At 39.9% G+C, this 16,907-nt stretch overlaps 1 protein-coding gene across 1 annotated transcript in view; it reads right to left on the bottom strand.

Moving 5' to 3' along the window:
* The window catches only part of LOC149067517 (uncharacterized), a 34,379-nt gene extending 20,109 nt beyond the window's left edge, over positions 1 to 14,270 (bottom strand). Inside the window, exon 1 of the mRNA XM_089252584.1 lies at positions 14,039 to 14,270. The gene's annotated coding sequence lies outside the window, so the exon portion shown is untranslated. The remainder of the gene's footprint in view (positions 1 to 14,038) is intronic.
* Positions 14,271 to 16,907: the final 2,637 nt, after the last annotated feature.

Here is a 16,907-nt window from a genome sequence, read left to right as displayed (position 1 = left end):
GCCAAAATTACGCCATGGATCCGTACCGGATCCAAAAGAAATCCGTCAATACCTATATTTTCTGGTTTTGTCATTGAGAGACCCCTGAACGAAATCTCCGGTCAGGAAAAGACCGCAGTGCCACCTTCTCTATTTCTCCCCCAACATGTTTCCTGAGTCAATCTATAGGATCGTTCGGGGAAGGACAGCACCACTTTCCTCTGGAAATTTCCTTTGTCAATCTTCAGAAAAAAAAACAGCACCACCTTCCTCTATTCTCCTCCAGTATGTTTCACAAGTCCAGGGACGTCAGAGGACGCTAACCAGTGGGTTCTAAACTTTCGTCTTGAACTTTAAGTAGGAAACTTCGATTTCGCTCTTAAAAACGCTAGGGGTGCTCGGACCAGCGTGGCAAATTACCGTGGGTACTCGAGCACCCACAGCACCTCTGGCTCCGACATCACTGCCTGGGTCAATCTTTAGGAGAAGACAGCACCACTTTTCTCTATTCTCCTTCAGCACCTTTCCTGAGTCGATCTTTGAGGAAAGACAGTGCCAATTTCCTCTATTCTCACCCAACATGTTTTCTGAGTCAGTCTTTACGGAAGAATGGCATTACCCAGAAGCTATCAGTCCCATTCAGAAGAGGAGGTATCGAATGTTCATAGATCCTACTCGGTCCGCTATCCATGGTCAAGCATTCGTTAATAGTTCCCTTTAGCATCGTCCTTCTCAAATTGCTTATTCGGGAGAATATCATTTCGATAACGCCTAGTGTCCTTACTTGTCACTGAAATAACTTCACGATATTGCTTATTGATTAACTTTAACAATATAATGGTCCCTATGATATAACTTCCCAATTCAGTGCGCACGTCATAGAAGTGTGACTCAGGATTGGTCAAGGCATTCTTTCACATTGATAATCTCAATCAGGTCCCAAAAAAAAAAGATTCCGGAACGAGGAAGCTGCACTCGTAAAAATTCTCTAAAGAAACCGACACCCAATTGCGTATTTCCATCTGTCTTAAAAGCAAAAGGCAAGCGAATCCGTACCACCGCCACCCACTTTTTTCTGAAGGCCACAAACAGTCGTATTTAGGGACTGATGCGTATTTCAACGTGACGTAATCACTATTACCTGAAGAGAAAAGACACGCATAAAAACCTCATCATCATTGCCATCAGCAATGAGAATATCACCTGATGTTCTCATTTGGGTGAGGTTCATACCTAAAGACCACACCTATGAGAGATTTCAATCCCCATTCGTGCTTGTGACAGTATTCAGACAAAACAATCGTCTGTAGAAATATCTAAAAATAATAATCGATTTTTCTCATTCGAGAATCGTCACAGCGAATCATGATGTCCATCAACAACCCATTGTGAAGATTTTTTTTTTTATGGTCGAGTCATTCCAGGTAGGAAATAAAAGTCACATTCTCCGATGGTGACGTCATATGACAATCTCTAAATCCCCTTCCATTTTGGAATATCTCCTTTTGATTCAGGAGGAAAGTTTATGTCATCGGTTATCTTTGAATATAAAGGCCTCATATACTATAAAACCTTGATTTTTATTTAAACTTGCTTCCTGGATGAAGAGAGTTGAAAAGGCCTTCCATTACACATACTCGGATTAAGTACGATTCTCTTCACTGGAAGATGCTCAAGGTGAAGAAGAAGAAGAATCAAACACAGAACCTTCAGAATGCGAAGGAGAATGCTTGTACGTACTTCAGGATTTCCCGGATTACACGTGTTTTGATTGGTTATCTTTTCGTCTGACGGGTTCGTGATCTCTCGCTGTTTGAAGCTGACAACTTCTTGGGTTTTACAGCGTGGGGGTTTGTTTATAACCTGACATGACTAACATTTCTCTTCCGCTTTAGGGTGAGTTCCTTTAAAGGAGTTCCCCCGTGTAATCTTCGAGTTCCCATGGTTAGCTTCGGTCCAGTGAGTCACCAAATTTTGGTACACGTGGCTCCATTGTCCTAGCAGCAGCAGCTCGTTTGTCCTAACGGTTATTTATTTATGACACACCCCCCCACCTCCCGGCTTTATCGGTCGTATACTTGCCTTGCCCCCCCCCTAACGGTCATTTATTCGTGACTCCCCTCTCCCCCTACCTCTTTGCGCAATTGACGGTTTACTAGCAGCCCCATTGCCCTAATGGTCATTTATTAATTCCCCCTCCCCGTGATTGATCTGTATTGCAGCTCCCGTGCCCGTCGTGCTGGATTCTCATCCTGAGGATGGAGATTCGAACCCCGTTGCCAGCGCAGTGGTGGTAGATTGAAGTTGGTTTTCTGCGGTTTTCCAACGTCGATTCGCAAATGTGAGCCGGCCTCCCATTTAAAAAAAGTGTCTCCGAAAAGAGCAGACAGACCTACAACACAATACTTGCATAACATGAAAATTCAAGCATTTATCATCTTCACTTGCAAGAACACGGAACAAGCCGAACTCTCACAAAATAAATACGTTAGAGGCCAAAAATACGCGTAGAACACACATTTCGGCATGTATCGATTCGTTAGAAATTCCGCAGAAGTAATAGTAGTAGTAGTAGTAACTCCCTCGATGCATTCCGACTTTCTTACGACAGTGATCTTTAACCCACGGATCTTTACCCTTAATTTTTTGCGTTCCAGATGTTTTATCGACCCTTCGTTGGTACAGATCGTGCAAAATATCGCCTCCCTCGCAATAAGTAAGGTCCCTGGAAGTTTGTCCCTTTGCAGTTTTATGGTAGCTTACGAGTTCTGCTGAGAAATAGGGACCTTCCTATTATCGTAGGAGGCCGTTGTAACAATGAAGTAACGTTGTTTTCTGATCTGCATCACAAATTGTGGGGGACTCGACGTAGGACGGCAAAAGTTTATTGTTATTTACCATGGCTCCCTTGATAAAAAAGGTCATTCGCCAGTGACTCCTTTGAAATGTTAAGAATTTTTCTACGGATGACTTCATTGTCTTGTGATTATTACTTTGAATTTACTAATCAGTGATTAGTAACTCACAACCCCAACTGCCACCACACCCATGACTCTTTTTGCATTTAACAGCTTCTTTTATCGTTCGTTTGTTATAGAGGCGACAGCTACCCTGACACCCATCACGGCTCAGTTGCCCGGGTGATCATTCTCACTTGGCTCTTGCAGGCAGCTTCTTTGCCCTGGTAATCATTTTCCTGCGGCTCTCCTGTCCTTAGGGCAGTATTCGCCGTCAGTGTTTAAATCATAGTCACAATTTCAGGATAGAAGATCGACACGGATTGGTTAAAAACCTGAATTTAGCCAATCTTTGTCGATCTACTATCCTGAAATTGTGACTATGGTTTAAACCCTGTAGTTGAATACCACCCTTAGAAGTGGTCTTAAACCCGCTCTTATGGCAGTAACAGCTTTTTGTAAATTGTTAAAACATAATTTCGGTTAATCGCATGTGAGCATAAATGATCCTCGGCTCGATGTCACATCTTTGACAAAGGTGGTGACTCCGTTGTTGGTGACGATTTCTGATACCCCTGGAAAGCGAGGCGCACTTTGATTTGGGTAGAACAAATCTGAAGAAACAGTAAGCGTCATAGCAGATTTCTTAGGAGCTAAATATACATTTTTTTAGATTTTTGCGTAATTTAGTGAACCATTTCAAGGTTGAAATATACACTTACATAAATTCCAAAAAACTTTGTCGTTTTCAGACCCAATTTAAAGTAATTTTAGCACTCGTACATTTCAGCCGACATGACTGATTATTCAGCCCATCGAGAAAAAAAAACCACTTCCGGACTTTATCACGAAGCTGGGCCGGAGGAGATCTCGGCAACGGGATAAGTCCAGTGGCAAACTTCTGGCATTCATTCATTCAGCCCTTCGAGAAACCATCATCATAGTCTATCATCTCGAAAAAAGCAATTCTGAAAACAAATTCAGGAACACAAAACTCTTCCTAACGAGTTCGTAGAGACACGAAAAAACAAACCCGTAAAAATTTGTTGTTTTCAACTAAACGTTGGAGTGATGGGAAAGGAAGGATTTATTTTTGCAAGAAACTTGCTTTTTTTTTTCTCGCTGCAAGGAAAGTTTGGCTTTTTCTTCGTATGTTGGAGGATGATGGTAGTGGTGCCCCTGAGGCTAATCTTTGTCGAGGGTGGAGGAAGATAGGATAGTAGTCGAAAAGAAAAAAACCTAATTGAAGTTCAACACTGAGTGACATTCCTCAAGATTCAACCCTTCCCTGTAAACTCTCTTTTTCTTCCTCTCATTTTCGCTTCTTGTCATGCCGGTAGTGCTGGTACTACCACATACTACCGTGTTGTACGTGTGTACAAGTTCACACTGTTACATGGCCTCTCTATTTTTTTTTTTACCTTCATCTTCCTGTTTTGGCAGCTTCAAAAATCGAGACGAATTTTAGTCTTTATTTTTTTAAATCGAATATATGAATACAGAATTCAGTGATCTGACCAGTTTCGGCAAGAACCAAGGTAGATATTTCAGAAATGGATGAATAGATCCAGTGAGTTACGTCTTCAAGGATGGAGCAATGAGGCATGTCTCTGGGTCAGAGTAAAGACACCCCCCCCCCCAATCAAAGAAGATTTCTAATCATTTTCTGAAGTTTAAAGTTATTATAGACTCGATAAAGTTATTATAATTTTATCCATTCAATGCCATCCATATTTGTTATTGGCATCTTTTTCTCAGCCACCTTGTTGGGCATTTTGCCTGTTGTGGCGTTGTATTTGTATTTCAAAATGTCATATTTTTTTTATCGGCTGTCAGGGCTGGGGTTGGAAGGTGCGGAGAGTCCTGGTGATAAAGGGGCCGTAAAATTAGATTAAAATGTTTTGAAAACGTCTGCCATTTTCACTGTCCCCCCTTGTTTGAATCTTGTATTTCAATGCATATTGCCAAAGGGTTGCCCCCCCCCCCCAAAATTCATTGTATAACCTGATTATTTTCGTTATGTCTGCCTTCGCACATGCTTTTTGAAATTGTATCTGAATATACGTGAGTCGGGGTCCTTTAAATCCCACGCCAGGCCCCCGATTCATTTTTCATTTTCAATTATTTGCTTTGTACAGTCTCACATTTTTGTGTATATATTTATACAGGGCCGCAACAAGATGCTTGGTCACAAGGGGAGCAAGTGTGCATTTTGGTGCTCCCTTGTAATGTGTTGGAGGAGAGGTTTGAGAATAAAATTTGCTCCCCCTCTGGTCCAGCACCCGGAGCACGAGACCCGCTTGCTCCCCCTAGTTGCAACCATGTATTTATACTAGTAGGGGGCTATAGCCTATGTCGATAAGATACTCACCAAAAGTACCAAAGGATGTGAGAGGTATCGTAAGTTCAATACCCGGTTCGTCCCCCAGTTATTTGTCAGAAACTTTCCTGACACAAGGGTACAACAGAAACGGTGACATGACCATATAAAAAATTGCTACCCCATCGAGGGGTTAGCGTGCCAACCTCTCGACGAGTATAAAAAAAACTGCCGTTCGGAATCAGCAGTAAATTGTAGGTCACGGTCTAATTAGTTCTAGTGGGCAGAAAATGACAGTGGTGCGACAAAATTGACGTACATGTTATGCATACATGTTTCTTTGAATTTCGTATTTGAATGCATATTGTCTAAGGGTCCTCTAGGTTCCCTAAAATAAGGGGCCCCGGAACTCAATGTATAATCTGATTCTCGTCATTATATGTCTGACCTCGCATATGTTTTTTTGTTAAGAATGCACACACATACATGACTAGGGGTAGTCTGAATCCTACGTTAAGGGACCCCAAATATTATTATTTTTCTCTCATTGTAACTCAGAATTTTCTCTGGCACGAGGGGCGGGCAGCCCTGGGGGACAATGAGCTTATATCGTGTAAGCGACAGAGCTTGGTCATGCTCACTCTGTTCTGTTCCTTTTCTTAAATTCTATGAATTTGTCGTATCAAAATGTGAGTCGTTCTCATTAACATATATACTTAAATACAGGAATCGGTACTAAAAGGAAACATTTGATTGAACGCCCCCCCCCCGCCCCCGTCTGGTCTGGCACCTAGTCACCAGTTCAGCCTTCCCCCCCCCCTCCCCCAATTAAACCAATTGACCTTTGTAAATTTCCCTAGTAAATTTATATTAAAAATCAAAAAATACATAATTTGAGACTAATCTCAGTGCCTGTAGACTTAAGCCCGGAAAGCAGCATGGGGGGGGGGGGGAGGAAACAAAGTTTGCAAGACTGCTCTGAATGCATATTTTGACAGAATTTAGGGCCCCAAGACTCAGCCTTAATTTTTATGACCACGGGTTCTGAACTTGACCGGGTTGAAGGGGGCAGTCACACCGGGCAACAAAATATTGATATAGAAATGATAGTCTTGACGATTAATTGGGGCATCGCGGCGAGCTGGAGATATTCATTTGCGTGCCTATTTACATTTTGAAGTGGTTCTTTTATAAATACCTACTTATGAAGAGCCACTGACGAACTGTGAATTAGGAAAGGGAGCCGTGGGTGACAAAGGTTTGAGAACCACTGGACTAGGGTCTTGGAAATGGCCCCTAGCCAAGACTTTTCCAAAGATTCAACCAATGAAATTATAGATCCTCGGCCCTCTGCTGGTTAGAGCCTTATTAGTTATCCATGGACTGCCAGATAATGTAGATCACCACAAGATTTTCTCGACGAACCGAGAAATTCTCCAGCCCCGTGAGTCATTTACATGTGCAAAAAACCCCAATGAATTCGGATCTCATCCCCACTATGCTAATTCGACCTTCAGAGTAGAAAAAGTAATGGGCTCTAAAACAATAGACCGAAAGGAATTGAATTCTTACTCAAATGGTTATTCCCATAGATCAACAACCATGAAAGATAAAGAAGCACTAGTTGATATTAATGTTCTTATATAACACAAAATGGAAGTAAATTTATTTCTTTTCCACTAAACTTTCTCTCACGTTCTACGAGCCAAAAAACGAGATATTTATTACGGAGACCAACCCTTTGAGCAACCAACAACTTGTATCGTAATTATGGGCCTCGCTACCACAGAAATTAATGGGCCATCACGGGGTTATAAACACAGCATTGGGAAGATGTAAATGATCCGCTACATGTTGTATAAAGGAAATCAAAATGACTACCATTTGATGGGCTATCGTTTTACGCCATGTTCAATCATGATTACCTTGAGGTTCGGAAATTATTCTCCGGTTGGATTCATGTGGATGCTTCTTTTTTTTTGCCTATCGTGAAGAATAGGAGGACTATGGCACACGAGGGTGGGGTTCAAGGCTTTTCATGGCCGTCGACATCTCTCTCATTATGGCTATTGATGAAGAAGAGGACACCCTCCAGCGCTCGTTGTACCCGAAAAAAAAAACACACACACAGGTTCGGAGACATTCTTTATCCCCAGGTGTTACAAAAATACGTCAAGTTCTAGGTTATTTTCAAGGTAAACAAGCCTGATATGTGTCCATTCGTCTCAAAATAGTTGGTGTTTCTGTTTTTTTTTCATCAGAAAGTGCTCGATCACTCGACTGGCAATGGATTTCCCGTAAATAAGGGGAAACATCTTGTACAAATCAACCATGTAGTTCAAAACAGAGCCGGACGTAGGAGGTGTGCGACAGATGCGGTCGCAACGGGCCCCACGTATTTGAGGGCCCCCGCCCGCACTTACATAATTTTTTTCGTGAACTCTGGAATTCTGAATTTTCATGTTATAATTGTCTATCTCAATTCTGGAATTTCATCGCACAATATTGTAGAAGTATTTTTTTTCCACACTTATTCCATTTTTTTCTGAATTTTCATCACACACAGGTCTGAAATTATTTCTTTAATTTATTCTGAATTTTCATGGGTGTGCTGGGATTATCTAAGGTTATTATTTTTCTCAATTTGGATTTATCGATTCTGAATTTACATTAGTTCTCAGGCAGTTTCTTTCATTATGTCCCAATTTTGATTGGTTTTGGAAAAATTATTTTTCTTTCATCAATTTAATCTTTTTTTTTTTCTGTAAGAAGTGTTCATTAAATTTTTTTGTTAGTTCAAATTTAACTGTGTGTCTATATTTTTTTTTTGTATGGAAATTTTTCAGCATTCCTCTGTATGTTGTTATGATGTATGAATTTTCGGATGTGCCGTTAATATTAGATCGACTGAAATTAGGATCATAAATATGGGATATCATATTCATTACAACACAATTTGTAAATTTTGTAAATTACCTTCATCCTCCGATTCTAATATAGATTATGCATTAAAGTAAACTTCGTTGAAATAACTGAGAAAAACAGGACGTTTTTTATAATAAAAACGTCAAAAATTAAAAATAACGGGAACGTCTTATATGCGAGTCATGTTAATGTGCAAGTTGAACCATCAAACATGGAATATATGCTTTTTCATCGTTTAGAGACATCGATATCACAACATTCCCTGAATATAATGAGCTCTAGTTCTTCGGATTTGTAAGGAAAAAATCATAGAAACGGAAGCAAAAGCAACGAAAAACTCTCGTTATATCCGAGGTTATTGCGTTTTCATCGATGTTATAAGCAAGGTTCAGCAACGTTATCCTCTACGAGAACCATCCCGGACTACAAATTATTGACGTTATGGCCGAGGTGCCGCTACAACCAAGGTCGTTATATCCGAGTTTGACTGTAGTCTATAAAAGTGGTTCTCAACCAATATGCCGAAGCACTTTATGATTTCACGAAAAAAGTCAATGAAACAAGTCCGACTTCAGATGTCGGTCCACAAGGTGCCTAGAATGTAAAAAGGGTTGGAGGAATCGTGTGTATTTTTTCTTCTCTCGCCTGAAGAAGAAAGGTAGACGATAATGATGATAATGATTCAAGCAGGCACGTTCAGCCTGCCTCAGCCCAACATAAACAGTCTATTGTGCTTTTACTACGAAATCTGTTCATTCCGCGTGAATTCCCCGTCCATCAACGTGTATTCAGCGCTATCTCGGCTAAAATCTCGGTAACGTGGGAGAATAAAGGAGAGAATTAGAGAAACTCGTTTTTTATACTCATAAGTATAGATGGCACCGAAAGGTATTTCTGGGAGCTTTAGGCTATAGTTTTTAATTAGAAATTCAAAAGAATATGCACGAGTGCTCATGCAGCAGTTTTAAAAACCAGGTATCCCATGTACTTATGTTCACAGCACCTTCAAAATGGCTATTTCTGTTATCATATCATAGCACCTCTGCTGGTGATCTATAAGCAGGGACATCTTAAGAGTATCATGGGGAGGGGTCCTTTGAGCAAAGTGATTTTGCTAAGGTCCCCCCTACCCGGTTTTTAAAATGCCTGTTTATCAATTTACTTTCACTCGAAAATTTTAACTTGATTTCATTTTCGAGCCGCCTCTTGGTGATAGTGATAGGAATGAGGATTTCGTGATTTATAATTGTGATTTTGTGATTTATTTACATCAGCGATTCTCAACCTTTTTTGACTCGCGGAGCCCTTTTAATATAAAAAATTCTATGGCGGAGCCCCGTAGGCCCATTTTTTAATTATTCATTAAAGTTACTGATTTATTTTTTACTATTTAAAAATATTTCTAACTATTTTTTTAAATTTTACTGTTTTTTTTTAATTTACTCGAGTGGTCGCGGAGCCCCTGGAGAGTGCACAAGGAGCCCCAAGGGCTCCGCGGAGCACCGGTTGAGAACCGCTGATTTACATGAATCACCATTTTTTCGATCATAAATTTTATACTTGTTTACTGGCGAGGTGCGTAATGACACCTGCCCATGTATGTAACATATCTTTCTCAAGCTCAATAAATTTTTTGGTTCCCCGGAGGCACCCGAGTCCCCTGGGACAATGTGCTTATATCACCGAGTGTGACCAATACCGTCTAGAGCAGACGGTCTGCTCTAGAAGGTATTGGTGTGACAGAGCCTGGGTGTCTCTCGGTTCCTATCACTATCACTATCCCTGGTATAATCCATTGTCTTTCCTCTCCGTTCCGTCTTACGGCCTGGGAGGGGGGGGGGTTCACAAAAATGAGATCTAATTGAGAAATTTTCGACAGTAACCATGAAAATTTTCTGTTGGAGCTCATAAATTAAGATGTACAAATCGATCAACTATTTATCTGCACTGTCTTTTTTAATGGTTTAGCACACACACCCTTTGATTTTTGAAATTTGACATGTAAATTGTTGGACAGGTGCTTACTTCTATTCCCGCTAGGTACAAAGAAGCTTTAGAATAGTGTTTCCCCAAAGTGGGCTTCGGCAATATCGCCCCAAAGTACCAGGGGGAGGCGATAATAGTCACGGATACAATATGGAATCTTGTGAGATCACTCAGGAAGGTGGCGATTAAAAACATTCTGAGCGGGGAGGGGGTGGGGGCGACGAACGAAAAGTTTGGGAAACTATGCCCTTAATACAAGGATGTTCAACCTTTTAGGAGAGTGCCGGTCACTTCATTGACTTTAAAACGTGTCGCGAGCCGCTTCAGTGGTCTGTAATTGTGCCACGGATCCTTAATATGCCGCGGGCCACTTAAATGCTGTGGAACTTGACCGCGGGACACACAAGTGTTCTGTAAATATGTCCCGGATCACTTGAGTGATCTGCAAATGTGCCGACGGCTATACTTAAATGATGCAAAACTGCACCTCACGTAACTTAAATAATCTGTTAATGTTGCACTGAGTTCATTTTAAAAAAAAATTAAGTTTTCAGTCGTGGGCTACATCAGATAACTCCGATTGCTATTACACCCTTCGGGGCCATGGATTAAGCATTCAGGCCGTATAATATCACTTTTCCAGGGCCCATGGTGCTTTTCAGACAGCCCTGGATCTGCTGATTGTGCACGTACATCTAACTATACAGAGATGGTACTAGTATTCTTGGGTCCTAAAACTAGGCAACATTTTAATGGTCAGGTAGAGCATTCTGTCTAAATATGAAGCAAAATACACTCTCTGCTGACCAAATATTTTATGGCCAGTCGTGGAAACTCCAAATCTCACGGGCCCTTCATTTGTGATCAAACGAACACCACCAGACATTTCCATCTGCCAAAACAGAAAAGAAAATTCGCTAATACTTCCGTCAATATTCAAAGGAATCAAGGACATAGAAAACCAATTCGTACTATAAACGGAGAGAGAAAAGAATCAAGTCAATGTTAAGGTTGCGACCACACCTCTTTAGATATTATAATTATTGTTATTACTCCCTCCCAATCTAACCTGATGGGTCATCTCAAAATAGGACGTTGCATCAAGCAAAAAAAGGAAAAGAAGAGCACCATTTTACGGTAAAAAAGATCATTCCTGAGCGCGAGTCTATCTTCCGGTTCCTCGGTCTGTGCTTTGAATACGAAATTTTGGAGCTGCCCACGGCCTATCAAAAAAAAAGAACCCTTAAAGGGTTTTAGGAAAGAAAAAAAGCATTTTTACTCGATCCCATGGATCTGATAAATATGGTCGATGACCTTTAAACCCTTCGGTATTTAGAATCTGATCCACACCTTCATCAGGAAGGAGATGGAGGGAAAAAGACCATAATTACCATAAGATGGTGTCCATGGCCGATCTCCGAAGAGGAATAATTAATCGATCTCATCAATTCTCCAGAGTTATTTTAAGTAGAGAACGGGCTGTCAAGTCTCTGGTGAGATTTATTATCACTGGGCTTAGAGTTTTTCGCGGCCATTGAGCCTAGATGGATGCCTTTTTTTTTTTTCTTTTTCGTACCATTCTGGGAGGTGACGTCTTGTTCTGGAGCACGTGACCGCTCGTCTTCAGTCACTACCGAAAAGTGTCATAATTATTATTATTATTATTATTAGCATCATCATCAAACGCCAATGACATATGGCTCTTAGAGCTCCAGGCTGCATTCGTATTTCTTAGAAATGGAGTCTTTTTTATGATGATTCTTCTGAATAATGATACAGATCGCGTTTGTATTCACGTGACACTCAGCCGACTTGATTTATACCAGTGATTCTCAACTGCCGGGCCGCGGCCCCACTAGCCACACCGGACAGTAAGTGATTGATTCAATTTCATTTTCCTTATTAATTTCTCGTTATTTGTGTGTATGACCGGGCCTTTCACTTACACAAAAGAGATTTGCCGGGCAGCGGGCTTCCAAAGGTTGAGAGACCTGATTTACATGATATTAACATGAACTTTTTTAATAAGAATTAATTGATGTGGATTTTTTAACAATGTTAAATAAATCTATTTAAATTTTGTTTTTGATATGGAATTAATTGACATCTAGCCCGTAGATTTGGGTCCGAGAACTAGCAGTTATGCCCTGATCATGGCCCCACATCCTGCATGAGGGTTCAAAGGCTGATATTTTTGTCGAACCCCGAGTCAAACTTTTCACGGGCCTCAATGGTGAATTCATAATATGAAAAATAAACTAAAGAAGATTTAAAAAATCGTCCCAGACCCTCGGGGTGAAGTCCTGTCAGGCCCCACCCTTTGTTGAAAGCATGGCTCGGTGGGTTGGACTCGTGAGGCACTTGCCATAAATCTGGACAAAAAAAAGTGCTGTACAAGTAAGGCATTTGTCATATACTTTTACACACAATAGGACATTATGTAATCGCTTGATAAGTGAGGCATTTGCCATAAATTTGGGCAATATACGGTGATACATATATATTCATTCGACAAGTATAGAATTTGCCATACATTTGGACAATATATATTTGTTCGACAAGTGAGATATTTGCGGTAAATTTGGAAAATAAGACAGCATATTATATTCACTGGACAAGGGAGGCATTTGAAAAAAATTTGGGCAATATATATTTTTGCCCGAAAAGTGAAGCATTTGCAATAAATTTGGACAATATACAGTATATTCGCTGACTTTGACTGTCCCGGTCGACTTGGGCCATCTCTTTCTGAAACGCCGATTTTCTAAGCAACCAAAGCTGCATTAAGAGTTAATAAGTGCATAATCTTTCAAGCGGCTTTGTAAGCAACGGAGTGTTGCCGGCAGTTCTTGGCATGGTTTTTCCTGTATTGCTTTTCGTAATCTCTTTCCAGAAACCTTTTCAAAAGCATGGGCCCCATCCGGCACGGCCGGGGGCTTCATGGGAAGATGATCTAGTACTGTGATCTTTGAGAATAAATTGGTAACTGAATGAAAATGATTGAAATTGGTAAGTACCGCGTGGGGTACTCATTACCTAGAACATCACTTGGCACGGGGCCTCATGCCGTTGTTAGGCCCCTATCCAGGGTGTCCGTACCAAACACGAGGCGAAAAAATAATTTTCACCAACTTTTTATATCATTAAATTTCTATAGCTTAAGCGTGGTCACTATAGATGTAAAATTATTGGAACTCATGTAAATTATTGAAAACTCGGTATTTCTGTAGACGTTATGGAGATTGCCTTTTATGGGGGGTGGGCATGATCCTACCTGCCATTGTATCGGAATTTTTTTTGCTTTTTCTTCCCGGACTGACGTCACCTCAGGATTTAACAATACTTAGTAGGGAATTTCAAAATCTATTGTTGATTTTATATTGACACGTTTAAATATATTTATAATAATATTGGCTGAAGAGGCGTTTAATATTTTAGGCCACAGCCCCTCTTCAACACATTGGCACAGCCATTAACTATTATTAACTATCGTGATTCTAGTACAGTGAACCCCTTTTTTTATGGTCGAATAATAGTTAAGTTTTATTTCAAAGGCTTCAATAAGAACCCTTTTATTACGGTCAGCCCTCTTTCACGGACGTATTGTTCTTGTCCCTCTGGGATGCGCAAGAGAGGAGTTTCACTGAATATTTCGTCAATAAACTTTCCACGAAATGCCAAATTTTTACTAATATTAGGCTATATAGCATTGAAAAAGCTCAAAACTTTGTTATGATTGCAATTGAAAAATTCTCGACGCAACGATTAATATTTAATGACATTAATTTTTTAAATATTATTTTTGAAAATTTTAAGAAGAAAATACAGACGAAATTTATTTAATCTCTTTTTAAAAAAATCCAACACTTACTTGTATTTTCTCAAGATCCTAAAATACAATGTGGCAGTACTTCCAGGATTAGCCGGGAGGATCGATCTCTCTCTCGTCTACACCATCGCCGCTCTAACACATTAACACCATGCAGCTCAGTATATTATACTGTCGTCACCACCGCGGATCGGCTGGTACTGCTTCCAGCGACGTTAGTACCTGAAATGACCCGTGGTCAGGCCTTCTAGTGACTTTTTCTTATCCCCGTGATGATGTTGATGAATCCTACCTGCCATTGTGTCGGGATTTTTTGGTTGTTCTTCCCGCGCTGACGTCACTTCGCGATTCGGCCAATAACATTGCAGACAATTCTTCTTCTTCTTCTTCTTCTTTCTTAAATACTATGAGATTCTTATAATTTCTCCTCCCCCCCCCCCTCGTCTTAAGAAATGAAGCTTTCTTACGTTGTAACCGGTTGCCCCCCTCCCCACACACACACACTATCCAAGCCATCATTATCCCAGGGTTCACTTCTCCACCAATGACGCCCCTGGAAGTTTTCTTTTCTACCCATTTAAGAAAAGAAGGTTTCCCTTCAACCCTTTTCGTGATGAAGATCAAGAAGAAGATGTTGTTGACGACATGAGGATTCATCTCTCTTCTTGCTCCTCCTTCTCTTTATTAGTTGGCCCCGTCGAATGCGGGCCAAAGTCACGCTGGAGCTCTCTCTAGGCTTCTATTTCGGTGGCCGCCTTCCGGAATCCACCCAATACATTTCTATATTGAACCTAGAGAACTTTTCTCCACTCCATAACATAGTACAGTAGGATCTCACAAATCCGGACTCCTCGGGAACTAGGTGATTCCGGATTACGGTTCATTTTTTAAAGTTTCCATATTTAAAGCAGAAATATACTAACTCTTTGAGAACTTCGATTCATATTTTCTCCCTTGAAAAAAATTGAAGCAATACGGTGATACCTCCGCTAACGAACGCCTCGGCTTACGAATTTTTCGGCTAACGAAGACATTTTTTTCGTGACTTTTCTTCCTCGGCTAACGAATACGGATTCGGCAAATGAATATTTCCGTTTCTATGAATGCACGTAGCTATGGATAATATGCAATAGCCGCGTCGTCAGCGGAATTTTAGCGCCAATCATTAGAATTACTGTCATTCTAACCCGACTAACGCATAGGCACCTCGGAATCTTATCCCAGACGTACCTTCATTTCTTTATGAATGTTCCGAATCATTTCATATAAAATGAAAGGTTCAGCTAATAGAAAATGTTTAAAAAAAAAGAGCCTATGTCATTCTATGATCACGTATTCTTTCTATCCAAAGAAATCTATTCGGATCAAACTGAACAATCTGGGTATTCTAGGAGCTTATCTTTTCCATCTGCATGTATCATACACAGAAATGAGCTGGAAAAATCACAATTGTGGACAGGGACACCTACGAACTTGACTGGGTTGCGTCAACGACTACTTTAGTGGACTAAAGCTGGTGTTGGTTGTGTGTGTGTGTGCGTACATTAATGTAAAATAAAAACATATTCAATATCTCTCATTTTCCTCTAAATCCGGCATCTTTAACCCGTTGCTCGCGAGCACCACGGTGCTCTCTGAAACATCAAAAGTGCTCGACGTTCGTGCCCGATTTCGTGCTCACGAGCACTTGAACGTTGTCCAATTATACACCATGTACAAACTGCATTCAAGGATTGAAGTTACCCTGATTTCATGCATTCGTGTGTCAAACTTGCCGTAAGGTATTCTTATTTTGATGATAGGTACAAGCAATACTTGCGACTAGAAAAAGGTTGAAGACCTCTGCTATAGATTCTCATCTATCCAATTGTGAAGCTGATCATTTTAGCCTTCACAATCAGTTTTTGTCTTTTTCATAGCATTCCTTGGTGTATCCAAAAATTTATGTTCAAATTTTGCTCAGAATCTGGAAGGAATCAAATGATTTTCCATAAAAACGTAAGGGAAATCACGTTTCGGCTAACGAACACGATTCCGGAACGAATCATCTTCGTTAGTCGAGATTAGAGATGTAAAATTCTCGAGAATATTCTCTGCTAGAACTACTATTATAAATAACTTCAGAATATTCTTATAAGTTCTTGATGAGAATATTTTCCTGTTATTTATAATATAGTTACATATAATATCCCTGAGAATATTCTCTGGAAGGACTACTTTCATAAATTACTGGAGAATATTCTTATAGAAAATAATAAGAATTATTCTAAAGTTATTAATAAAATAGTCCTTCCAGAGAATATTCTCGAATATTCTCCAAAAATTTCTACCGAAATCTTTCCAGAGAGTATTACTAAGAACATATGTGATAACATTATTATAATAAATAATCTCGATAAATAACTTGAAAATAATAATTATTATTTTGATAAGAATATTCTCTCATTCTATTAATTTATAATAGTAGTCCTTTGACATAATATTCTTGAGAATATGTCCCTGTCTCTCTTCCCGTCAAGAAGATGGGTATATTGAAGTTTGTAGACCACAATATTAAAGTTTGAAAGCAAGAAAATCAAACCAACATGGCTGAATTGCACAACTTTTAAAGAAATGTGAGTGATACAGAATTTAAGTGTATGTGCATTGAATAAAACAACAGTTCTGTACCTTCTTAGAATGAAGGTGATTGTATAATAATTGCTTCCTTTATCAATCAACTTTGATTTAATTTCTTTTGTGTGTGAAACTTCGGATACTGGCACCCGGTGCTCAAAAACCCAATTAGAAAGCTGTTTCTACCGTATCTCTTAATGCCAAAAGAAAATCCCCGTTTCTAAGCGCAATATTCAATGAGCATGAAAAAACCAATACAGTAATATATTAGTAAATAATTTAGAAGCAATAATAT

The sequence above is a fragment of the Pholcus phalangioides genome, unplaced genomic scaffold (assembly GCF_987345545.1).
Source record: "Pholcus phalangioides strain wild (caught in Gottingen) unplaced genomic scaffold, Ppha-v1.0 ptg000030l_1, whole genome shotgun sequence".
Taxonomy (NCBI): Eukaryota; Metazoa; Arthropoda; class Arachnida; order Araneae; family Pholcidae; genus Pholcus; species Pholcus phalangioides.
Note: the sequence above shows the minus strand (reverse complement) of the source record. Positions and strands in the feature narration are given on the sequence as shown.